At 56.2% G+C, this 24040-nt stretch overlaps 1 long non-coding RNA gene across 1 annotated transcript in view; it reads left to right on the forward strand.

Moving 5' to 3' along the window:
• LOC134756489 (uncharacterized) overlaps positions 1–20916 on the forward strand; it is an 87443-nt gene extending 66527 nt beyond the window's left edge. Inside the window, exon 3 of the long non-coding RNA XR_010129228.1 lies at positions 20804–20916. This is a non-coding gene — a long non-coding RNA (uncharacterized lncRNA). The remainder of the gene's footprint in view (positions 1–20803) is intronic.
• The last annotated feature ends 3124 nt before the right edge of the window (positions 20917–24040 follow it).

The following is a 24040-nucleotide window of genomic DNA, read 5'->3' on the forward strand; positions in this document are numbered from 1 at the left end:
GCCCGGGTCCCAGGGTTAGGGCTTTAGGGCCAGGGCCCGGGGCCCAGGGTTAGGGCTGTAGGGCCAGGGCCCGGGGCCCAGGGTTAGGGCTTTAGTGCCAGGGCCCGGGGCCCAGGGTTAGGGCTTTCGGGCCAGGGCCCGGGGCCCAGGGTTAGGGCTTTAGTGGCAGGGCCCGGGGCCCAGGGTTAGGGCTTAGGGTCAGGGCCCGGGGTCCAGGTTTAGGGCTTTAAGACCAGGGCCCGGGGCCCAGGGTTAGGGCTTTAGGGTCAGGGCCCGGGGCCCAGGGTTAGGGTTGTTTTAGGGTCAGGGCCCGGGGCCCTAAGTTAGGGTTGTTTTAGGGTCGGGGCCCAGGGTTAGTGTTGTTTTAGGGTCAGGGCCCAGGGTTAGTGTTGTTTTAGGGTCAGGGCCCAGGGTTAGTGTTGTTTTAGGGTCAGGGCCCAGGGTTAGTGTTGTTTTAGGGTCAGGGCCCAGGGTTAGGGTTGTTTGAGGGTCAGGGCCCAGGGGTAGGGTTGTTATAGGGTCAGGGCCAGGGCCCAGGGTTTGCATTGTTTTAGGGTCAGGGCCAGGGCCCAGGCTTAGGGTTGTTTTAGGGTCAGGGCCAGGGCCCAAAGTTAGGTTTGTTTTTGGTTCAGGGCCCAGGGTTAGGGTTTTAGGCTCAGGTCCAGGGCCCAGGGCTCGGGTTTTAGGCTCAGGGCCAGGGCCCAGGTTTAGGGTTGTTTTAGAGTCATGGCCAGGCCCCAGGGTTAGGGTTGTTTTTGGGTCATGGCCAGGTCCCAGGGTTAGGGTTGTTTTAGGGTCAGGGCTAGGGCCCAGGGTTATGGTGGTTTTAGGGTCAGGGCTGAGAGTTAGGTTTGTTTTAGGGTCAGGGCCCAGGGTTAGGGTTCTTTTAGGGTCAGGGCCCAGGGTTAGGGTTGTTTTAGGGTCAGGGCCCAGGGTTATGGTTCTTTTAGGGTTAGGGCCCAGGGTTAGGGTTTTAGGCTCAGGGCCAGGGCCCAGGGTTAGGGTTTTAGGCTCAGGGCCAGGGCCCAGGGTTAGGGTTGTTTTAGGGTCAGGGCCCAGGGTTAGGGTTGTTTTAGGGTCAGGGCCCAGGGTTAGGGTTGTTTTAGGGTCAGGGCCCAGGGTTAGGGTTGTTTTCGGGTCAGGGCCCAGGGTTAGGGTTGTTTTAGGGTCAGTGCCAGGGCCCAGGTTTAGGGTTGTTTAAGGGTCAGGGCCTGGGCCCAGGGTTAGTGTTGTTTTAAGGTCAGGGCCAGGGCCCAAATTTAGGGTTGTTTTAGGGTCAGGGCCCAGGGTTAGGGTTTTAGGCTCAGGTCCAGGGCCCAGCGTTAGGGTTTTAGGCTCTGGGCCAGGGCCCAGGGTTAGGGTTGTTTTAGGGTCAGGGCCAGGGCCCAGGGTTAGCGTTGTTTTAGGGTCAGGGCCAGAGCCCAGGGTTAGGGTTGTTTTAGGGTCATGGCCAGGGCCCAGGGTTAGGGTTGTTTTAGGGTCAGGGCCAGGGCCCAGGGTTATAGTTGTTTTAGGGTCAGGGACTAGGGTTAGGGTTGTTTTAGGGTCAGGGCCCAGGGTTAGGGTTTCAGGCTCAGGTCTAGGGCCCAGGGTTGGGGTTTCAGGCTCAGGGCCAGAGCCCAAGTTTAGGGCTTTAGGTTCAGGGTCAGGGCCCAGGGTTAAGGTTTTACGCTCAGGTCCAGGGCCCAGGGTTAGGGTTTTAGGCTTAGGGCCCCGGGCCCAGGGTTAGGGCTTTAGGGCCAGGGCCCGTGGCCAAGGGTTAGGGCGTTAGTGCCAGGGCCCGGGGCCCATGGTTAGGGCTTTAGGGCCAGGGCCCGGGTCCCAGGGTTAGGGCTGTAGGGCCAGGGCCCGGGGCCCAGGGTTAGGGCTTTAGGGCCAGGGCCCGGGGCCCAGGGTTAGGGCTTTAGGGCCAGGGCCCGGGGCCCAGGGTTAGGGCTTTAGTGGCAGGGCCCGGGGCCCAGGGTTAGGGCTTAGGGTCAGGGCCCGGGGTCCAGGTTTAGGGCTTTAAGACCAGGGCCCGGGGCCCAGGGTTAGGGCTTTAGGGTCAGCGCCCGGGGCCCAGGGTTAGGGTTGTTTTAGGGTCAGGGCCCAGGGTTATGGTTCTTTTAGGGTTAGGGCCCAGGGTTAGGGTTTTAGGCTCAGGGCCAGGGCCCAGGGTTAGGGTTTTAGGCTCAGGGCCAGGGCCCAGGATTGGGGTTTCAGGCTCAGGGCCAGAGCCCAAGGTTAGGGTTTTAGGCTCAGTGTCAGGGCCCAGGGTTAGGGTTGTTTTAGGGTCAGGGCCCAGGGGTAGGGATGTTTTAAAGTCAGGGCCCAGGGTTAGGGTTGTTTTAGGGTCAGGGCCCTGGGTTACGGTTGTTTTAGGTTCAGGGCCCAGGGTTAGGGTTGTTTTAGGGTCAGGGCCAAGGGTTAGGGTTGTTTTAGGGTCAGGGCCCAGGGTTAGGGTTGTTTTAGGGACAGGGCCCAGGGTTAGGGTTGTTTTAGGGTCAGGGCCCAGGGTTAGGGTTGTTTTAGGGTCAGGGCCCAGGGTTAGGGTTGTTTTAGGGTCAGGGCCCAGGGTTAGGGTTGTTTTAGGGTCAGGGCCAGGGCCCAGGTTTAGGGTTGTTTTAGGGTCAGGGCCCAGGGTTAGGGTTGTTTTAGGGCCAGCGCCCAGGGCTAGGGGTGTTTTAGGGTCAGGGCCAGGGCCCAAAGTTAGGGTTGTTTTAGGGTCACGGCCCAGGGTTAGGGTTTTAGGCTCAGGGCCAGGGCCCAGGGTTAGGGTTTTAGGCTCAGGTCCAGGGCCCAGGGTTCGGGTTTTAGGCTCAGGGCCAGGGCCCAGGTTTAGGGTTGTTTTAGAGTCAGGGCCAGGGCCCAGGGTTAGGGTTGTTTTAGGGTCATGGCCAGGTCCCAGGGTTAGGGTTGTTTTAGGGTCCGGGCTAGGGCCCAGGGTTATGGTGGTTTTAGGGTCAGGGCTGAGAGTTAGGTTTGTTTTAGGGTCAGAGCCCAGGGTTAGGGTTGATTTAGGGTCAGGGCCCAGGGTTGGGGTTGTTTTAGGGTCAGGGCCAAGGGTTAGGGTTGTTTTAGGGTCAGGGCCCATGGGTATGCTTGTTTTAGTGTTAGGGCCCAGGGTTAGGGTTTTAGGCTCAGGGCCAGGGCCCAGGGTTAGGGTTTTAGGCTCAGGGCCAGGGCCTAGGGTTGGGGTTTCAGGCTTATGGCCAGAGCCCAAGGTTAGGGTTTTCGGCTCAGGGCCAGGGTCCAGGGTTAGGGTTTTAAGCTCAGGGCCAGGGCCCAGGGTTAGGGTTGTTTTAGGATCAGGGCCAGGGCCCAGGGTTAGGGTTGTTTTAGGGTCAGGGCCAGCGCCCAGGGCTAGGGGTGTTTTAGGGTCAGGGCCAGGGCCCAAAGTTAGGGTTGTTTTAGGGTCAGGGCCCAGTGTTAGGGTTGTTTTAGGGTCAGGGCCAGGGCCCAGGGTTAGGGTTGTTTTAGGGTCAGGGCCAGGGCCCAGGGTTAGGGTTGTTTTAGGGTCAGGGCCCAGTGTTAGGGTTGTTTTAGGGTCAGGGCCCAAAGTTAGGGTTTTTTTAGGGTAAGGGCACAGGGTTAGGGTTGTTTTAGGGTCAGGGCCAGCGTCCAGGGCTAGGGGCGTTTTAGGGTCAGGGCCAGGGCCCAAAGATAGGGTTGTTTTAGGGTCACGGCCCAGGGTTAGGGTTTTAGGCTCAGGTCCAGGGCCCTGGGTTAGGGTTTTAGGCTCCGGGCCAGAGCCCAGGGTTCGGGTTGTTTTAGGGTCAGGGCCAGGGCCCAGGGTTAGGGTTGTTTTAGGGTCAGGGCCAGGGCCCAGTGTTAGGGTTGTTTTAGGGTCAGGGCCCAGGGTTAGGGTTGTTTTAGGGTCAGGGCCCAGGGTTAGGGTTGTTTTAGGGTCAGGGCCCATAGTTAGGGTTTTTTGATCAGGGCCAGGGCCCAGGGTTAGGGTTTTAGGGTAAGGGCCAAGGCTCAGGATTAGGGTTTTAGGGTCAGGGCCAGGGCCCTGGGTTAGGGTTTTAGGGTCAGGGCCAGGGCCCAGGGTTAGGGTTTTAGGCTCAGGGCCAGGGCCCAGGGTTAGGGTTTTAGGGTCAGGGCCAGGGCCCAGTGTTAGGTTTTTAGGGTCAGGGTCAGGGCCCAGGGTTAGAGTTTTAGGGTCAGGGCCCAGGGTTAGGGATTTAGGGTCAGGGCTCAGGGTTAGGGTTTTAGGGTCAGGGCCCAGGGTTAGGGTTTTAGGGTCAGGGCCAGGGCCTAAAGTTAGGGTTGTTTTAGGTTCAGGGCCCAGGGTTAGGGTTTTAGGCTCAGGTCCAGGGCCCAGGGTTAGGGTTTTAGGGCCAGGGCCCGTGGCCCAGGGTTAGGGCTTTAGGGACAGGGCCCGTGGTCCAGGGTTAGGGCTTTAGGGCCAGGGCCCGGGGACCAGGTTTAGGGCTTTAGGGCCAGGGCCCGGGGACCAGGGTTAGGCCATTAGGGCCAGGGCCCGGGCACCAGGGTTAGGGCTTTAGGGGCAGAGCCCGGGGCCCAGGGTTAGTGCTTTAGTGGCAGGGCCCGGGGCCCAGCGTTAGGGCTTTAGGGTGAGGGCCCGGGGCCCAGGATTAGGGTTTTAGGACCAGGGCCCGGGGCCCAGGGTTAGGGTTGTTTTAGGGTCAGGGCCCGGGGCCCTAAGTTAGGGTTGTTTTAGGGTCAGGGCCCAGGGTTAGGGTTGTTTTAGGGTCAGGGCCCAGGGTTAGGGTTGTTTTAGGGTCAGGGCCTAGGGTTAGGGTTGTTTTAGCGTCAGGGCCCGGGGTTAGGGTTGTTTTAGGGTCAGGGCCCAGGGTTAGGGTTTCAGGCTCTGGTCTAGGGCCCAGGGTTGGGGTTTCAGGCTCAGGGCCAGAGCCCAAGTTTAGGGCTTTAGGTTCAGGGTCAGGGCCCAGGGTTAAGGTTTTACGCTCAGGTCCAGGGCCCAGGGTTAGGGTTTTAGGCTTAGGGCCCCGGGCCCAGGGTTAGGGCTTTAGGGCCAGGGCCCGTAGCCAAGGGTTAGGGCGTTAGTGCCAGGGCCCGGGTCCCAGGGTTAGGGCTTTAGGGCCAGGGCCCGGGTCCCAGGGTTAGGGCTTTAGGGCCAGGGCCCGGGGCCCAGGGTTAGGGCTGTAGGGCCAGGGCCCGGGGCCCAGGGTTAGGGCTTTAGGGCCAGGGCCCGGGGCCCAGGGTTAGGGCTTTAGGGCCAGGGCCCGGGGCCCAGGGTTAGGGCTTTAGTGGCAGGGCCCGGGGCCCAGGGTTAGGGCTTAGGGTCAGGGCCCGGGGTCCAGGTTTAGGGCTTTAAGACCAGGGCCCGGGGCCCAGGGTTAGGGCTTTAGGGTCAGCGCCCGGGGCCCAGGGTTAGGGTTGTTTTAGGGTCAGGGCCCGGGGCCCTAAGTTAGGGTTGTTTTAGGGTCGGGGCCCAGGGTTAGTGTTGTTTTAGGGTCAGGGCCCAGGGTTAGTGTTGTTTTAGGGTCAGGGCCCAGGGTTAGTGTTGTTTTAGGGTCAGGGCCCAGGGTTAGTGTTGTTTTAGGGTCAGGGCCCAGGGTTAGGGTTGTTTTAGGGTCAGGGCCCAGGGGTAGGGTTGTTATAGGGTCAGGGCCAGGGCCCAGGGTTTGCATTGTTTTAGGGTCAGGGCCAGGGCCCAGGCTTAGGGTTGTTTTAGGGTCAGGGCCAGGGCCCAAAGTTAGGTTTGTTTTTGGTTCAGGGCCCAGGGTTAGGGTTTTAGGCTCAGGTCCAGGGCCCAGGGCTCGGGTTTTAGGCTCAGGGCCAGGGCCCAGGTTTAGGGTTGTTTTAGAGTCATGGCCAGGCCCCAGGGTTAGGGTTGTTTTTGGGTCATGGCCAGGTCCCAGGGTTAGGGTTGTTTTAGGGTCAGGGCTAGGGCCCAGGGTTATGGTGGTTTTAGGGTCAGGGCTGAGAGTTAGGTTTGTTTTAGGGTCAGGGCCCAGGGTTAGGCTTCTTTTAGGGTCAGGGCCCAGGGTTAGGGTTGTTTTAGGGTCAGGGCCCAGGGTTATGGTTCTTTTAGGGTTAGGGCCCAGGGTTAGGGTTTTAGGCTCAGGGCCAGGGCCCAGGGTTAGGGTTTTAGGCTCAGGGCCAGGGCCCAGGATTGGGGTTTCAGGCTCAGGGCCAGAGCCCAAGGTTAGGGTTTTAGGCTCAGTGTCAGGTCCCAGGGTTAGGGTTGTTTTAGGGTCAGGGCCCAGGGGTAGGGATGTTTTAAAGTCAGGGCCCAGGGTTAGGGTTGTTTTAGGGTCAGGGCCCTGGGTTACGGTTGTTTTAGGTTCAGGGCCCAGGGTTAGGGTTGTTTTAGGGTCAGGGCCCAGGGTTAGGGTTGTTTTAGGGTCAGGGCCCAGGGTTAGGGTTGTTTTAGGGACAGGGCCCAGGGTTAGGGTTGTTTTAGGGTCAGGGCCCAGGGTTAGGGTTGTTTTAGGGTCAGGGCCCAGGGTTAGGGTTGTTTTAGGGTCAGGGCCCGTAGTTAGGGTTTTTTGATCAGGGCCAGGGCCCAGGGTTAGGGTTTTAGGGTAAGGGCCAAGGCTCAGGATTAGGGTTTTAGGGTCAGGGCCAGGGCCCAGTGTTAGGTTTTTAGGGTCAGGGCCAGGGCCCAGGGTTAGAGTTTTAGGGTCAGGGCCCAGGGTTAGGGATTTAGGGTCAGGGCTCAGGGTTAGGGTTTTAGGGTCAGGGCCCAGGGTTAGGGTTTTAGGGTCAGGGCCAGGGCCTAAAGTTAGGGTTGTTTTAGGTTCAGGGCCCAGGGTTAGGGTTTTAGGCTCAGGTCCAGGGCCCAGGGTTAGGGTTTTAGGGCCAGGGCCCGTGGCCCAGGGTTAGGGCTTTAGGGACAGGGCCCGGGGACCAGGGTTAGGGCTTTAGGGCCAGGGCCCGGGGACCAGGGTTAGGGCTTTAGGGCCAGGGCCCGGGCACCAGGGTTAGGGTTGTTTTAGGGTCAGGGCCCGGGGCCCTAAGTTAGGGTTCTTTTAGGGTCAGGGCCCAGGGTTAGGGTTGTTTTAGGGTCAGGGCCCAGGGTTAGGGTTGTTTTAGGGTCAGGGCCTAGGGTTACGGTTGTTTTAGCGTCAGGGCCCGGGGTTAGGGTTGTTTTAGGGTCAGGGCCCAGGGTTAGGGTTTCAGGCTCAGGTCTAGGGCCCAGGGTTGGGGTTTCAGGCTCAGGGCCAGAGCCCAAGTTTAGGGCTTTAGGTTCAGGGTCAGGGCCCAGGGTTAAGGTTTTACGCTCAGGTCCAGGGCCCAGGGTTAGGGTTTTAGGCTTAGGGCCCCGGGCCCAGGGTTAGGGCTTTAGGGCCAGGGCCCGTGGCCAAGGGTTAGGGCGTTAGTGCCAGGGCCCGGGGCCCAGGGTTAGGGCTTTAGGGCCAGGGCCCGGGTCCCAGGGTTAGGGCTTTAGGGCCAGGGCCCTGGGCCCAGGGTTAGGGCTGTAGGGCCAGGGCCCGGTGCCCAGGGTTAGGGCTTTAGGGCCAGGGCCCGGGGCCCAGGGTTAGGGCTTTAGGGCCAGGGCCCGGGGCCCAGGGTTAGGGCTTTAGTGGCAGGGCCCGGGGCCCAGGGTTAGGGCTTAGGGTCAGGGCCCGGGGTCCAGGTTTAGGGCTTTAAGACCAGGGCCCGGGGCCCAGGGTTAGGGCTTTAGGGTCAGCGCCCGGGGCCCAGGGTTAGGGTTGTTTTAGGGTCAGGGCCCGGGGCCCTAAGTTAGGGTTGTTTTAGGGTCGGGGCACAGGGTTAGTGTTGTTTTAGGGTCAGGGCCCAGGGTTAGTGTTGTTTTAGGGTCAGGGCCCAGGGTTAGTGTTGTTTTAGGGTCAGGGCCCAGGGTTAGTGTTGTCTTAGGGTCAGGGCCCAGGGTTAGGGTTGTTTTAGGGTCAGGGCCCAGGGGTAGGGTTGTTATAGGGTCAGGGCCAGGGCCCAGGGTTTGCATTGTTTTAGGGTCAGGGCCAGGGCCCAGGCTTAGGGTTGTTTTAGGGTCAGGGCCAGGGCCCAAAGTTAGGTTTGTTTTTGGTTCAGGGCCCAGGGTTAGGGTTTTAGGCTCAGGTCCAGGGCCCAGGGCTCGGGTTTTAGGCTCAGGGCCAGGGCCCAGGTTTAGGGTTGTTTTAGAGTCAGGGCCAGGGCCCAGGGTTAGGGTTGTTTTAGGGTCATGGCCAGGTCCCAGGGTTAGGGTTGTTTTAGGGTCAGGGCTAGGGCCCAGGGTTATGGTGGTTTTAGGGTCAGGGCTGAGAGTTAGGTTTGTTTTAGGGTCAGGGCCCAGGGTTAGGCTTCTTTTAGGGTCAGGGCCCAGGGTTAGGGTTGTTTTAGGGTCAGGGCCCAGGGTTATGGTTCTTTTAGGGTTAGGGCCCAGGGTTAGGGTTTTAGGCTCAGGGCCAGGGCCCAGGGTTAGGGTTTTAGGCTCAGGGCCAGGGCCCAGGATTGGGGTTTCAGGCTCAGGGCCAGAGCCCAAGGTTAGGGTTTTAGGCTCAGTGTCAGGGCCCAGGGTTAGGGTTGTTTTAGGGTCAGGGCCCAGGGGTAGGGATGTTTTAAAGTCAGGGCCCAGGGTTAGGGTTGTTTTAGGGTCAGGGCCCTGGGTTAGGGTTGTTTTAGGGTCAGGGCCCAGGGTTAGGGTTGTTTTAGGGACAGGGCCCAGGGTTAGGGTTGTTTTAGGGTCAGGGCCCAGGGTTAGGGTTGTTTTAGGGTCCCGGCCCAGGGTTAGGGTTGTTTTAGGGTCAGGGCCAGGGCCCAGGTTTAGGGTTGTTTTAGGGTCAGGGCCCAGGGTTAGGGTTGTTTTAGGGTCAGGGCCCAGGGGTAGGGATGTTTTAAAGTCAGGGCCCAGGGTTAGGGTTGTTTTAGGGTCAGGGCCCTGGGTTACGGTTGTTTTAGGTTTAGGGCCCAGGGTTAGGGTTGTTTTAGGGTCAGGGCCCAGGGTTAGGGTTGTTTTAGGGTCAGGGCCCAGGGTTAGGGTTGTTTTACGGCCAGCGCCCAGGGCTAGGGGTGTTTTAGGTTCAGGGCCAGGGCCCAAATTTAGGGTTGTTTTAGGGTCACGGCCCAGGGTTAGGGTTTTAGGCTCAGGTCCAGGGCCCAGGGTTAGGGTTTTAGGCTCAGGGCCAGGGCCCAGGGTTAGGGTTGTTTTAGGGTCAGGGCCAGGGCCCAGGGTTAGGGTTGTTTTAGGGTCAGGGCCAGGGCCCAGGGTTAGGGTTGTTTTAGGGTCAGGGCCCAGTGTTAGGGTTGTTTTAGGGTCAGGGCCCAGAGTTAGGGTTTTTTTAGGGTAAGGGCCCAGGGTTAGGGTTGTTTTAGGGTCAGGGACCATGGTTAGGGTTGTTTTAGGGTCAGGGCCCAGGGTTAGGGTTGTTTTAGGGTCAGGGCCCACGGTTAGGGTTTTTTGATCAGGGCCAGGGCCCAGGGTTAGGGTTTTAGGGTAAGGGCCAGGGCCCAGGATTAGGGTTTTAGGGTCAGGGCCAGGGCCCAGGGTTAGGGTTTTAGGCTCAGGGCCAGGGCCCAGGGTTAGGGTTTTAGGCTCAGGGCCAGGGCCCAGGGTTAGGGTTTTAGGCTCAGGTCCAGGGCCCAGGGTTCGGGTTTTAGGCTCAGGGCCAGGGCCCAGGTTTAGGGTTGTTTTAGAGTCAGGGCCAGGGCCCAGGGTTAGGGTTGTTTTAGGGTCATGGCCAGGTCCCAGGGTTAGGGTTGTTTTAGGGTCAGGGCTACGGCCCAGGGTTATGGTGGTTTTAGGGTCAGGGCTGAGAGTTAGGTTTGTTTTAGGGTCAGAGCCCAGGGTTAGGGTTGATTTAGGGTCAGGGCCCAGGGTTGGGGTTGTTTTAGGGTCAGGGCCAAGGGTTAGGGTTGTTTTAGGGTCAGGGCCCATGGGTATGCTTGTTTTAGTGTTAGGGCCCAGGGTTAGGGTTTTAGGCTCAGGGCCAGGGCCCAGGGTTAGGGTTTTAGGCTCAGGGCCAGGGCCTAGGGTTGGGGTTTCAGGCTTATGGCCAGAGCCCAAGGTTAGGGTTTTCGGCTCAGGGCCAGGGTCCAGGGTTAGGGTTTTAAGCTCAGGGCCAGGGCCCAGGGTTAGGGTTGTTTTAGGGTCAGGGCCAGGGCCCAGGGTTAGGGTTGTTTTAGGGTCAGGGCCAGCGCCCAGGGCTAGGGGTGTTTTAGGGTCAGGGCCAGGGCCCAAAGTTAGGGTTGTTTTAGGGTCAGGGCCCAGGGTTAAGGTTTTAGGCTCAGGTCCAGGGCCCAGGGTTAGGGTTTTAGGCTCAGGGCCAGAGCCCAGGGTTAGGGTTGTTTTAGGGTCAGGGCCAGGGCCCAGGGTTAGGGTTGTTTTAGGGTCAGGGCCAGGGCCCAGTGTTAGGGTTGTTTTAGGGTCAGGGCCCAGTGTTAGTGTTGTTTTAGGGTCAGGGCCCAGAGTTAGGGTTTTTTTAGGGTAAGGGCCCAGGGTTAGGGTTGTTTTAGGGTCAGGGCCAGCGCCCAGGGCTAGGGGTGTTTTAGGGTCAGGGCCAGGGCCCAAAGATAGGGTTGTTTTAGGGTCACGGCCCAGGGTTAGGGTTTTAGGCTCAGGTCCAGGGCCCTGGGTTAGGGTTTTAGGCTCAGGGCCAGAGCCCAGGGTTAGGGTTGTTTTAGGGTCAGGGCCAGGGCCCAGGGTTAGGGTTGTTTTAGGGTCAGGGCCAGGGCCCAGTGTTAGGGTTGTTTTAGGGTCAGGGCCCAGGGTTAGGGTTGTTTTAGGGTCAGGGCCCAGGGTTAGGGTTGTTTTAGGGTCAGGGCCCACAGTTAGGGTTTTTTGATCAGGGCCAGGGCCCAGGGTTAGGGTTTTAGGGTAAGGGCCAAGGCTCAGGATTAGGGTTTTAGGGTCAGGGCCAGGGCCCTGGGTTAGGGTTTTAGGGTCAGGGCCAGGGCCCAGGGTTAGGGTTTTAGGGTCAGGGCCAGGGCCCAGTGTTAGGTTTTTAGGGTCAGGGCCAGGGCCCAGGGTTAGAGTTTTAGGGTCAGGGCCCAGGGTTAGGGATTTAGGGTCAGGGCCCAGGGTTAGGGTTTTAGGGTCAGGGCCCAGGGTTAGGGTTTTAGGGTCAGGGCCAGGGCCTAAAGTTAGGGTTGTTTTAGGTTCAGGGCCCAGGGTTAGGGTTTTAGGCTCAGGTCCAGGGCCCAGGGTTATGGTTTTAGGCTCAGGGGCAGGGCCCAGGTTTATGGTTGTTTTAGGGTCAGGGCCAGGCCCCAGGGTTATGGTTGTTTTAGGGTCATGGCCAGGTCTCAGTGTTAGGGTTGTTTTAGGGTCAGGGCCCAGGGTTAGGGTTGTTTTAGGGTCAGGGCCCAGAGTTAGGGTTTTTTTAGGGTAAGGTCCCAGGGTTAGGGTTGTTTTAGGTTCAGGGCCCAGGGTTAGGGTTGTTTTAGGGTCAGGGCCCAGGGTTAGAGTTGTTTTAGGGTCAGGGCCCAGGGTTAGGGTTTTTTGATCAGGGCCAGGGCCCAGGGTTAGGGTTTTAGGGTAAGGGCCAGGGCCCAGGGTTAGGGGTTTAGGGTCAGGGCCAGGGCCCAGGGTTAGGGTTTTAGGGTCAGGGCCAGGGCCCAGGGTTAGGGTTTTAGGCTCAGGGCCAGGGCCCAGGGTTAGGGTTTTAGGCTCAGGTCCAGGGCCCAGGGTTCGGGTTTTAGGCTCAGGGCCAGGGCCCAGGTTTAGGGTTGTTTTAGAGTCAGGGCCACGGCCCAGGGTTAGGGTTGTTTTAGGGTCATGGCCAGGTCCCAGGGTTAGGGTTGTATTAGGGTCAGGGCTAGGGCCCAGGGTTATGGTGGTTTTAGGGTCAGGGCTGAGAGTTAGGTTTGTTTTAGGGTCAGGGCCCAGGGTTAGGCTTCTTTTAGGGTCAGGGCCCAGGGTTAGGGTTGTTTTAGGGTCAGGGCCCAGGGTTATGGTTCTTTTAGGGTTAGGGCCCAGGGTTAGGGTTTTAGGCTCAGGGCCAGGGCCCAGGGTTAGGGTTTTAGGCTCAGGGCCAGGGCCCAGGATTGGGGTTTCAGGCTCAGGGCCAGAGCCCAAGGTTAGGGTTTTAGGCTCAGTGTCAGGGCCCAGGGTTAGGGTTGTTTTAGGGTCAGGGCCCAGGGGTAGGGATGTTTTAAAGTCAGGGCCCAGGGTTAGGGTTGTTTTAGGGTCAGGGCCCTGGGTTACGGTTGTTTTCGGTTCAGGGCCCAGGGTTAGGGTTGTTTTAGGGTCAGGGCCCAGGGTTAGGGTTGTTTTAGGGTCAGGGCCCAGGGTTAGGGTTGTTTTAGGGACAGGGCCCAGGGTTAGGGTTGTTTTAGGGTCAGGGCCTAGGGTTAGGGTTGTTTTAGGGTTCCGGCCCAGTGTTAGGGTTGTTTTAGGGTCAGGGCCCAGGGCTAGGGTTGTTTTAGGGTCAGGGCCCAGGGTTAGGGTTGTTTTAGGGTCAGGGCCCAGGGTTAGGGTTGTTTTAGGGTCAGGGTCCAGGGTTAGGGTTGTTTTAGGGTCAGGGCCCAGGGTTAGGGTTGTTTTAGTGTCAGGGCCAGGGCCCAGGGTTAGGGTTGTTTTAGGGTCACGGCCCAGGGTTAGGGTTTTAGGCTCAGGTCCAGGGCCCAGGGTTAGGGTTTTAGGCTCAGGGCCAGGGCCCAGGGTTAGGGTTGTTTTAGGGTCAGGGCCAGGGCCCAGGGTTAGGGTTGTTTTAGGGTCAGGGCCAGGGCCCAGGGTTAGGGTTGTTTTAGGGTCAGGGCCCAGTGTTAGGGTTGTTTTAGGGTCAGGGCCCAGAGTTAGGGTTTTTTTAGGGTAAGGGCCCAGGGTTAGGGTTGTTTTAGGGTCAGGGACCATGGTTAGGGTTGTTTTAGGGTCAGGGCCCAGGGTTAGGGTTGTTTTAGGGTCAGGGCCCACGGTTAGGGTTTTTTGATCAGGGCCAGGGCCCAGGGTTAGGGTTTTAGGGTAAGGGCCAGGGCCCAGGATTAGGGTTTTAGGGTCAGGGCCAGGGCCCAGGGTTAGGGTTTTAGGCTCAGGGCCAGGGCCCAGGGTTAGGGTTTTAGGCTCAGGGCCAGGGCCCAGGGTTAGGGTTTTAGGCTCAGGTCCAGGGCCCAGGGTTCGGGTTTTAGGCTCAGGGCCAGGGCCCAGGTTTAGGGTTGTTTTAGAGTCAGGGCCAGGGCCCAGGGTTAGGGTTGTTTTAGGGTCATGGCCAGGTCCCAGGGTTAGGGTTGTTTTAGGGTCAGGGCTACGGCCCAGGGTTATGGTGGTTTTAGGGTCAGGGCTGAGAGTTAGGTTTGTTTTAGGGTCAGAGCCCAGGGTTAGGGTTGATTTAGGGTCAGGGCCCAGGGTTGGGGTTGTTTTAGGGTCAGGGCCAAGGGTTAGGGTTGTTTTAGGGTCAGGGCCCATGGGTATGCTTGTTTTAGTGTTAGGGCCCAGGGTTAGGGTTTTAGGCTCAGGGCCAGGGCCCAGGGTTAGGGTTTTAGGCTCAGGGCCAGGGCCTAGGGTTGGGGTTTCAGGCTTATGGCCAGAGCCCAAGGTTAGGGTTTTCGGCTCAGGGCCAGGGTCCAGGGTTAGGGTTTTAAGCTCAGGGCCAGGGCCCAGGGTTAGGGTTGTTTTAGGGTCAGGGCCAGGGCCCAGGGTTAGGGTTGTTTTAGGGTCAGGGCCAGCGTCCAGGGCTAGGGGTGTTTTAGGGTCAGGGCCAGGGCCCAAAGTTAGGGTTGTTTTAGGGTCAGGGCCCAGGGTTAAGGTTTTAGGCTCAGGTCCAGGGCCCAGGGTTAGGGTTTTAGGCTCAGGGCCAGAGCCCAGGGTTAGGGTTGTTTTAGGGTCAGGGCCAGGGCCCAGGGTTAGGGTTGTTTTAGGGTCAGGGCCAGGGCCCAGTGTTAGGGTTGTTTTAGGGTCAGGGCCCAGTGTTAGTGTTGTTTTAGGGTCAGGGCCCAGAGTTAGGGTTTTTTTAGGGTAAGGGCCCAGGGTTAGGGTTGTTTTAGGGTCAGGGCCAGCGCCCAGGGCTAGGGGTGTTTTAGGGTCAGGGCCAGGGCCCAAAGATAGGGTTGTTTTAGGGTCACGGCCCAGGGTTAGGGTTTTAGGCTCAGGTCCAGGGCCCTGGGTTAGGGTTTTAGGCTCAGGGCCAGAGCCCAGGGTTAGGGTTGTTTTAGGGTCAGGGCCAGGGCCCAGGGTTAGGGTTGTTTTAGGGTCAGGGCCAGGGCCCAGTGTTAGGGTTGTTTTAGGGTCAGGGCCCAGGGTTAGGGTTGTTTTAGGGTCAGGGCCCAGGGTTAGGGTTGTTTTAGGGTCAGGGCCCACAGTTAGGGTTTTTTGATCAGGGCCAGGGCCCAGGGTTAGGGTTTTAGGGTAAGGGCCAAGGCTCAGGATTAGGGTTTTAGGGTCAGGGCCAGGGCCCTGGGTTAGGGTTTTAGGGTCAGGGCCAGGGCCCAGGGTTAGGGTTTTAGGGTCAGGGCCAGGGCCCAGTGTTAGGTTTTTAGGGTCAGGGCCAGGGCCCAGGGTTAGAGTTTTAGGGTCAGGGCCCAGGGTTAGGGATTTAGGGTCAGGGCCCAGGGTTAGGGTTTTAGGGTCAGGGCCCAGGGTTAGGGTTTTAGGGTCAGGGCCAGGGCCTAAAGTTAGGGTTGTTTTAGGTTCAGGGCCCAGGGTTAGGGTTTTAGGCTCAGGTCCAGGGCCCAGGGTTATGGTTTTAGGCTCAGGGGCAGGGCCCAGGTTTATGGTTGTTTTAGGGTCAGGGCCAGGCCCCAGGGTTATGGTTGTTTTAGGGTCATGGCCAGGTCTCAGTGTTAGGGTTGTTTTAGGGTCAGGGCCCAGGGTTAGGGTTGTTTTAGGGTCAGGGCCCAGAGTTAGGGTTTTTTTAGGGTAAGGTCCCAGGGTTAGGGTTGTTTTAGGTTCAGGGCCCAGGGTTAGGGTTGTTTTAGGGTCAGGGCCCAGGGTTAGAGTTGTTTTAGGGTCAGGGCCCAGGGTTAGGGTTTTTTGATCAGGGCCAGGGCCCAGGGTTAGGGTTTTAGGGTAAGGGCCAGGGCCCAGGGTTAGGGGTTTAGGGTCAGGGCCAGGGCCCAGGGTTAGGGTTTTAGGGTCAGGGCCAGGGCCCAGGGTTAGGGTTTTAGGCTCAGGGCCAGGGCCCAGGGTTAGGGTTTTAGGCTCAGGTCCAGGGCCCAGGGTTCGGGTTTTAGGCTCAGGGCCAGGGCCCAGGTTTAGGGTTGTTTTAGAGTCAGGGCCACGGCCCAGGGTTAGGGTTGTTTTAGGGTCATGGCCAGGTCCCAGGGTTAGGGTTGTATTAGGGTCAGGGCTAGGGCCCAGGGTTATGGTGGTTTTAGGGTCAGGGCTGAGAGTTAGGTTTGTTTTAGGGTCAGGGCCCAGGGTTAGGCTTCTTTTAGGGTCAGGGCCCAGGGTTAGGGTTGTTTTAGGGTCAGGGCCCAGGGTTATGGTTCTTTTAGGGTTAGGGCCCAGGGTTAGGGTTTTAGGCTCAGGGCCAGGGCCCAGGGTTAGGGTTTTAGGCTCAGGGCCAGGGCCCAGGATTGGGGTTTCAGGCTCAGGGCCAGAGCCCAAGGTTAGGGTTTTAGGCTCAGTGTCAGGGCCCAGGGTTAGGGTTGTTTTAGGGTCAGGGCCCAGGGGTAGGGATGTTTTAAAGTCAGGGCCCAGGGTTAGGGTTGTTTTAGGGTCAGGGCCCTGGGTTACGGTTGTTTTCGGTTCAGGGCCCAGGGTTAGGGTTGTTTTAGGGTCAGGGCCCAGGGTTAGGGTTGTTTTAGGGTCAGGGCCCAGGGTTAGGGTTGTTTTAGGGACAGGGCCCAGGGTTAGGGTTGTTTTAGGGTCAGGGCCTAGGGTTAGGGTTGTTTTAGGGTTCCGGCCCAGTGTTAGGGTTGTTTTAGGGTCAGGGCCCAGGGCTAGGGTTGTTTTAGGGTCAGGGCCCAGGGTTAGGGTTGTTTTAGGGTCAGGGCCCAGGGTTAGGGTTGTTTTAGGGTCAGGGTCCAGGGTTAGGGTTGTTTTAGGGTCAGGGCCCAGGGTTAGGGTTGTTTTAGTGTCAGGGCCAGGGCCCAGGGTTAGGGTTGTTTTAGGGTCACGGCCCAGGGTTAGGGTTTTAGGCTCAGGTCCAGGGCCCAGGGTTAGGGTTTTAGGCTCAGGGCCAGGGCCCAGGGTTAGGGTTGTTTTAGGGTCAGGGCCCAGGGTTAGGGTTGTTTTAGGGTCAGGGTCCAGGATTAGGGTTGTTTTAGGGTCAGGGCCCAGGGTTAGGGTTGTTTTAGGGTCAGGGCCAGGGCCCAGGTTTAGGGTTGTTTTAGGGTAAGGGCCCAGGGTTAGGGTTTTAGGCTCAGGTCCAGGGCCTAGGGATAGGGTTTTAGGCTGAGGGCCAGGGCCCAGGTTTAGGCTTGTTTTAGGGTCAGTTCCAGGGCTCAGGGTTAGGATTGTTTTAGGGTCATGGCTAGGGCCCAGGGTTAGGATTGTTTTAGGGTCAGGGCCAGGGCCCAGGGTTATGGTTGTTTTAAGGTCAGAGCCCAGGGTTAGGTTTGTTTTAGGGTCAGGGCCCAGGGTTGGGGTTGTTTTAGGGTCAGGGCCTAGGTTTTGGGTTGTTTTAGGGTCAGGGCCCATGGTTATGGTTGTTTTAGTGTTAGGGCCCAGGGTTAGGGTTTCAGGCTCAGGGCCAGGGCCCAGGGTTAGGGTTTTAGGCTCAGGGCCAGGGCCTAGGGTTGGGGTTTCAGGCTCAGGGCCAGAGCCCAAGGTTAGGGTTTTCGGCTCAGGGCCAAGGCCCAGGGTTAGGGTTTTAGGCTCAGGGCCAGGGCCCAGGGTTAGGGTTGTTTTAAGGTCAGGGCCAGGGCCCAGGGTTAGGGTTGTTTTAGGGTCAGGGCCAGGGCCTAGGGTTGGGGTTTTAGGCTCAGGGCCAGGGCCCAGGGTTAGGGTTTTAGGATTAGGGCCCAGGGTTAGTGCTGTTTTAGGGTCAGGGCCCCGGGTTAGGGTTGTTTTAGGGTCAGGGCCCAGAGTTAGGGTTGTTTTAGGGTTAGGGCCCAGGGTTAGGGTTGTTTTAGGGTCAGTGCCCAGGGTTAGGGTTGTTTTAGCGTCTGGGCCCAGGGTTAGGGTTGTTTTAGGGTCAGGGCCCAGGGTTAGGGTTGTTTTAGGGCCAGGGCCCAGGTTTAGGGTTGTTTTAGAGTCAGGGCCAGGGCCCAGGGTTAGGGTTGTTTTAGGGTCATGGCCAGGTCCCAGGGTTAGGGTTGTTTTAGGGTCAGGGCTAGGGCCCAGGGTTATGGTGGTTTTAGGGTCAGGGCTGAGAGTTAGGGTTGTTTTAGGGTCAGGGCCCAGGGTTATGGTTCTTTTAGGGTTAGGGCCCAGGGTTAGGGTTTTAGGCTCAGGGCCAGGGCCCAAGGTTAGGGTTTTAGGCTCAGTGTCAGGGCCCAGGGTTAGGGTTGTGTTAGGGTCAGGGCCCAGGGGTAGGGATGTTTTAAAGTCAGGGCCCAGGGTTAGGGTTGTTTTAGGGTCAGGGCCCTGGGTTACGGTTGTTTTAGGTTCAGGTCCCAGGGTTAGGGTTGTTTTAGGGCCAGGGCCCAGGTTTAGGGTTGTTTTAGAGTCAGGGCCAGGGCCCAGGGTTAGGGTTGTTTTAGGGTCATGGCCAGGTCCCAGGGTTAGGGTTGTTTTAGGGTCAGGGCTAGGGCCCAGGGTTATGGTGGTTTTAGGGTCAGGGCTGAGAGTTAGGTTTGTTTTAGGGTCAGGGCCCAGGGTTAGGCTTCTTTTAGGGTCAGGGCCCAGGGTTAGGGTTGTTTTAGGGTCAGGGCCCAGGGTTATGGTTCTTTTAGGGTTAGGGCCCAGGGTTAGGGTTTTAGGCTCAGGGCCAGGGCCCAGGGTTAGGGTTTTAGGCTCAGTGCCAGGGCCCAGGATTGGGGTTTCAGGCTCAGGGCCAGAGCCCAAGGTTAGGGTTTTAGGCTCAGTGTCAGGGCCCAGGGTTAGGGTTGTTTTAGGGTCAGGGCCCAGGGGTAGGGATGTTTTAAAGTCAGGGCCCAGGGTTAGGGTTGTTTTAGGGTCAGGGCCCTGGGTTACGGTTGTTTTAGGTTCAGGTCCCAGGGTTAGGGTTGTTTTAGGGTCAGGGCCCAGGGTTAGGGTTGTTTTAGGGTCAGGGCCCAGGGTTAGGGTTGTTTTAGGGACAGGGCCCAGAGTTAGGGTTGTTTTAGGGTCATGGCCCAGGGTTTGGGTTGTTATAGGGTCAGGGCCAGGGCCCAGGGTTAGCGTTGTTTTAGGCTCAGAGCCAGGGCCCAGGATTGGGTTTTCAGGCTCAAGGCCAGAGCCCAAGGTTAGGGTTTTAGGCTCAGTGTCAGGGCACAGGGTTAGGGTTGTTTTAGGGTCAGGGCCCAGGGTTAGGGTTGTTTTAGGTTCAGGGTCCAGGTTTAGGGTTGTTTAAGGGTCAGGGCCAGGGCCCAGGGTTAATGTTGTTTTAGGGTCAGGGCCAGGGCCCAAATTTAGGGTTGTTTTAGGGTCAGGGCCCAGGGTTAGGGTTGTTTTAGGGTCAGGGTCCAGGGTTAGTGTTGTTTTAGGGTCAGGGCCCAGGGTTAGGGTTGTTTTGGGGTCAGGGCCAGGGCCCAGGTTTAGGGTTGTTTAAGGGTCAGGGCCAGGGCCCAGGGTTAATGTTGTTTTAAGGTCAGGGCCAGGGCCCAAATTTAGGGTTGTTTTAGGGTCAGGGCCCAGGGTTAGGGTTTTAGGCTGAGGTCCAGGGCCCAGCGTTAGGGTTTTAGGCTCAGGGCCAGGGCCCAGGGTTAGGGTTGTTTTAGGGTCAGCGTCAGGGCCCAGGGTTAATGTTGTTTTAGGGTCAGGGCCAGGGCCCAGGGTTAGGGTTCTTTTAGGGTCAGGGCCAGGCCCCAAAGTTAGGGTTGTTTTTGGGCCAGGGCCCAGGGTTAGGGTTGTTTTAGGGTCAGGGCCCAGGGTTAGGGTTGTTTTAGGGTCAGGGCCAGGCCCCAAAGTTAGGGTTGTTTTAGGGTCAGGGCCCAGAGTTAGGGTTTTTTTAGGGTAAGGGCCCAGGGTTAGGGTTGTTTTAGGGTCACGGCCCAGAGTTAGGGTTGTTTTAGGTTCAGGGCCCAGGGTTAGGGTTGTTTTAGGGTCAGGGCCCACAGTTAGGGTTTTTTGATCAGGGCCAGGGCCCAGGGTTAGGGTTTTAGGGTCAGGGCCAGGGCCCAGGGTTAGGGTTTTAGGGTCAGGGCCAGGGCCCAGGGTTAGGGTTTTAGGCTCAGGGCCAGGGCCCAGGGTTAGGGTTTTAGGCTCAGGGCCAGGGCCCAGGGTTAGGGTTTTAGACTCAGGGCCAGGGCCCAGAGTTAGGGTTTTAGGCTCTGGGCCAGGGCCCAGGGTTAGGTTGTTATGGTCAGCGCCAGGGCCCAGGATTAGAGTTTTAGGGTCAGGGCCCAGGGTTAGGGATTTAGGGTCAGGGCCCAGGGTTAGGGTTTTATCATCAGGGCACAGTGTTAGGGTTTTAGGGTCAGGGCCAGGGCCCAAAATTAGGGTTGTTTTAGGTTTAGGGCCCAGGATTTGGGTTTTAGGCTCAGGTCCAGGGCCCAGGGTTATGGTTTTAGGCTCAGGGCCAGGGCCCAGGTTTAGGGTTGTTTTAGGGTCAGGGTCCAGGGTTAGGGTTGTTTTAGGGTCAGGGTCCAGGGTTAGGGTTGTTTTAGGGTCTGGTCCCTAAGTGACGCCTCTGCTGCCTACATCAAAATCTCCCCGGCTTGCTCCACAATGGTCCCGTCACGTGGTGCAGACTCAGGCGCGGTCTTGTGTGTGCAGAGGCAGGCTTGGTCTTGTGTGCTCTTGATCATGCACCTAGTCACATCTGTTCTACAGTGTTGCATTCTTCTAATTTCCATGCACATCTTTGCATAGGCGTGTTCCCATTGTTCCCATGCCAATAAGTGGTGTGCAAGGTTCCAGAGTGCGCCAGTATTTCTTTAGTCGGTGTCATGCTGTTGGATATTCAGGTTTTTTAACTTAGTGTAAATAACATTCACATTTCTAAAAACCAGAAGAGTGTTTGTGATTAAGATATCATCTTAGTGGATATTAAATTGCTGCATCTGATTTCATTTCTCTTTCCCAAATAAAGAGTCAGTTGTGTGGGCTAGTCTCATTCTGAAACTGCACACTCCCATCCCAGAGGTAGAAAGCGAGATCTCCTGCCTGCATTTCATGGAGCATGTGATTATGGAGGTGTCCAGTCCCAGCAAACAGACCCCACATTCTTTTCCTTCAGTGACTCAGACGCAGTATGTGGAGAGTCCCAGACAGTATCTCTCCCTCACGTTCATTAACCTCCAGAGATTAAACATCACCTGATACACAGAACTGTGGGTTCCCCGTTTGGCTAAGCATCAGGTGCAGCCAGGTTCTTACCTAGGTGCACGTGACAAGGTGCTGCCAGATGCCACCAGCGCAGACAGTCAGTGAGCCCACCTCATCAGAGGGCACATGAGATCCCCAAATGAGAAAGAACTCTAAGGAGCCAAAATCTGCCAAGATGGGTACATTAAAGCTTGCAACTTTGCACGTGAGTGCACCCTCAGACTCAGCCAGTTTATTCTCCTTTGCAGTCCATTCTGAAAAGTCCAGCCAGATGATGGCTAAAGAGTAGAGAATGGAAGGTGGAAGGCAGTTGCTGCTTGCAGAAGAGGCACGCTGGCAGCATTGGCAGGGAGGAAGAGACTGGAAACTGAGTAGCAGATCCGAGAAACCAAAATGCTCAGCGAATGAGGGCAGGTGGCATGGAGCTACTTCCCTGGGTCCAAGAGCCTAATTACCTTATTGTTCCATAAGTTCATGGCCTGCGGTCATCAGGGAAAATAAAACACTGACTGGGGGTCAGTCTTTTCTGTTTAGAGGAGGCTCCCCGAAACCTCCCCCTCCCGGGTTCAAGCGATTCTCCTGCCTCAGCCTCCCGAGTAGCTGGAACTATAGGCGCCCTCCACCACTCCCGGCTAATTTTTTTTTGGTTTTTTTTTTTTGTAGAGACGGGGTTTCACCGTGTTAGCCAGGATGGTCTCGATCTCCTGACCTCGCGATCCGCCCGCCTCGGCCTCCCAAAGTGCTGGGATTACAGGCGTGAGCCACCGCGCCCGGCCTCAGGTGGTTTTTCAAAAGTCATGGCGTGTAATTGTCAGAACAGTGAACTTCGGAGATCCACCGGAGGGGCGAGGCCACAGCTCAACCGCGAGCACCTGAGCATCCTGCACCGCCTGCGACGGCCGTCAGGGGGCGCGATGCCGCCTCACAGAACCTCGAGAGGCGCCCGGGTTCCGGCACAGAAGCCCGGCGGCTCCAGGGGGCGGAGCCGAGCCGCCTCCTCAGGACCTACGCAGGAGGCGCCGTCATCCCTACAGGGACACCTGAGAGGACCCAGCCTCCTCCTCCTCAGGACCCACTCGGGAGACGCCGCTGGCTCTATAGGAACACCTGGGGACCGTGGCCAGGGACCACCCAGCCTCCTTCTCCTCAGCTCCTCAGGAACGACTGGGGAAGCTGTGGCTTCATGGTCCCCGAGGCTGCCCGAGGAAAGGTGAGGAAAAGCTTTCCGTCCCGGCTCAGTGCTGAGGAGGCCGCGCTGCCTCGCGCTCCACTTTCTCAAGTTGTATTTATTTTATTTTACAAAGTGGCCCATCATTAAGTGGCTTTGTTACTCATTATTACAGCATACCTGAGTTGTTTCGTTTTTAAATTTTTGACCAATTTGGGTTTGTTTGGGGTGGATCCGGGACAGAGAAGGGAGAAACCCTGAGGGCAACATGGAGAGCCCCAGGGAGACGCGCACCCCACGACTTGCTTTTATTTGCGTTCCAGTGGCTCGTTTTTCTTAGAGTGTTAAAGTACTTGAAAAATATTGAAGACCAGATGTAGATGTGAGTTTTCACAACCGTATTTTAAGTGTAAATACTGGACTTTGTCTGTTAACAGGATTTTAGGTAAAATAAATTTAAGCGGAGTTTATTTCGGCAAAGGAATGGTTCATGAATCACGCAGGAAGCACCAGAACGGAAGTCGGCTTGGGGCTTCGAGCTCTTAGGGTGGCCCGTAAGTGAGGCTCCTCAGTGGCTCCAGCTAGGCGACCGCCTGTGGTGGGGATGCTTCCCTCAGCGTCCCTAGTCATACAGCCAACTGGCTGCTGGGCTTTTTGGCATTGACTGTGGTTGGTTTGTGAATTTTTTTAAGTCAGTTCACATGCCTCCAAGTTCGGTTTCTGTTTGCTTAGGGAAGGCCTCAGGCTAACCCCCGCCGTATTTGCTTTAACATGTCAAAACCATAATTTATTTTTCATTTTACTTTCCTGGCATTAATAGAAGTAAATTCACATTTGTGCGTTATTCAGAAAGTCAGTTTAATTGGCAACCTATTTGTGATGGTGCATAAAATAATGTCTTTTAATCATTGGCATCTTAGATTAGATGAAATATGTTAACTCTCTTAAGCTTTGTTATTAACCCATAACAAGAGTTAAGTTTCTTTTTTTCTCCTAGGCTTTGACCATTTAAAATACACTCAGGCATCTCGTAACGATGTTATACTTTCTGAGAAATGTGTCCTTAGGTGATTTCATCTTTGTGTGAACACTGCAGAGTGTCCTTATAAAACTTAGATGGTGTAGCCCACTCCACACCTAAGTTACATAGTATAGCCTATTGCTCCCAGGCTACGAACCTGTACAGCATGTCTCTGTACTGAATGCTGTAGTCAACCATAACACCATGGTGATTGTAGATTGTGATCCCAGAATATCTGGGACAGGTCTCAGTCAATTTAGAAAGCTTATTTTGCCAAGATTAAGGACACGCCCGTGACACAGCCTCAGGAGGTCCTGACGATGTGTGTCCAAGGTGGCCAGGGTAGAGCTTGCTTTTGTACATTTTAGGGATACATGAGACGTGTAAGATGTACAGTCATTTGGCCCAGTAAGGCGGGACAACTGGAAGCAGGAAGTGGGGGTGCTTCCAGGTCAGAAGTAGGTTAGAGACAAAAGGTTGCGTTCTTTTGAATCCTTCATCAGCCTTCCACTGAATACACAATTTAGTCTGGCTCAATGAATCTGCATTTTTACATAAATAATAGGGCAGAGGAAGCAATCAGATATGCATCTGTCTCAGGTGAGGGATGACTTTGAGTGCTGTCTGTCCTTTGTCCAAAAGGAAATTCTTTGTGGGCAAATTGTGAGTGAGGTATGTAGCTTTTTATCTTTGTAGCTATCTTAGTTAGGAATAGAATGAGGGCAGGTTTGCCTGACATAGCTCCCAGCTTGACTTTTCCCTTGGCTTAGTGATTTGGAGGTCCTGAGATTTATTTTCCTTTCATGGTATCAGAAGAGAGAAAAAGTAATTTGTTGAGCCATGAGCTTATGACAAGATGGCTAGGAAGGAATTTTTCAGCTCCATTTTTATCTCATGGGACCACCATCATATGTATGCAATGCACGAGTGTAAAATCACATTTAGTTAAGTCAGCTTACACTAAGCTATGGACCCAGATGGTCCTGGGGCCTTTTTCCACTGGGAGATCTTTAAGGACCTTTCTTAGCTTTTCTATGCTAATTGGTATATTCATAGTTGCCTTATTTCAGTGCCCATTTTGTTAATGTGTATTTTTACTAGGAAATCACCCATTTTTTCTAGGTTTCCAGTTTGATGCAATTATTTGACTTTTAATTTCTCCTCTGTTTTTAGTTTTGTACATAATTTTCCTATCTACTTTGCACTCTTTTTTCCATCAACAGTATTTTTAAAATATACTTTTTAGCTTTTTTTGAAGAATTGTTATGTTTGACAATTTTTTATGACCTAATCATGACTGTAAATGATTTTTAATTAATTTCAGCTTAATGTCTTTTGTAGGGCACAACTGTTAAAATACAAAATTACAACAAATGTGGGTTTGCAGATCTTAACTGGCTTTTTTTTTGTGGTTCTAGAATCAGGCAGCAGTCCAGACCAAAAATGGTTCAGAATGATCTGCCACACAACATGTGCGGGTTATATTTATAGCCAGAGAAAAAAAGTGACATACAGAAAACAGAAGTGAGGTATAGAGGTGGCTGGATTGGTTACAGACCTGGTTACAGCCCGGATTTGCCTTCTTGGATCTTGTTTTGAACAGCTGGCTGCCGGCCATTGACTGACACTCGGCTGATGTGATTGGCTGAACCGCCGCTGTTTGTTACCATGATACATTCCCAAGTCAGATTTTCAGTTTGTTTCTATACTA

Source organism: Gorilla gorilla, chromosome 9 (assembly GCF_029281585.2).
Source record: "Gorilla gorilla gorilla isolate KB3781 chromosome 9, NHGRI_mGorGor1-v2.1_pri, whole genome shotgun sequence".
NCBI classification, from domain to species: Eukaryota; Metazoa; Chordata; class Mammalia; order Primates; family Hominidae; genus Gorilla; species Gorilla gorilla.